The sequence below is a fragment of the Etheostoma cragini genome, chromosome 10, assembly GCF_013103735.1.
Source record: "Etheostoma cragini isolate CJK2018 chromosome 10, CSU_Ecrag_1.0, whole genome shotgun sequence".
NCBI lineage: Eukaryota > Metazoa > Chordata > Actinopteri > Perciformes > Percidae > Etheostoma > Etheostoma cragini.
This window is the reverse complement of record NC_048416.1, coordinates 4,733,812-4,734,057: the sequence shown is the minus strand read 5'-3', so window position 1 is coordinate 4,734,057 and position 246 is coordinate 4,733,812.

Sequence of the window (246 nt, the reverse complement as noted above, 5' to 3'; positions counted from 1 at the left end):
CCCCCCCCCCCCCCCCCCCCCCCCCCTCATAAACTACAAACACAGATATGGCACATACTAAGGAAAGCTTATTATGGGATTAGTTCCAGTGGCTGTAATTCTGCACCAAGGCTGAATTTTGGGAAACAGACTTCAGATACAGTATTAGGGGACCATTAAGGTCTACATCAGTGATCATCAACTGGCGGCCCGCGGGCCGAATGCGGCCCGCCAAGCCGTTTGTTCCGGCCCGCGATTGGATTCCAA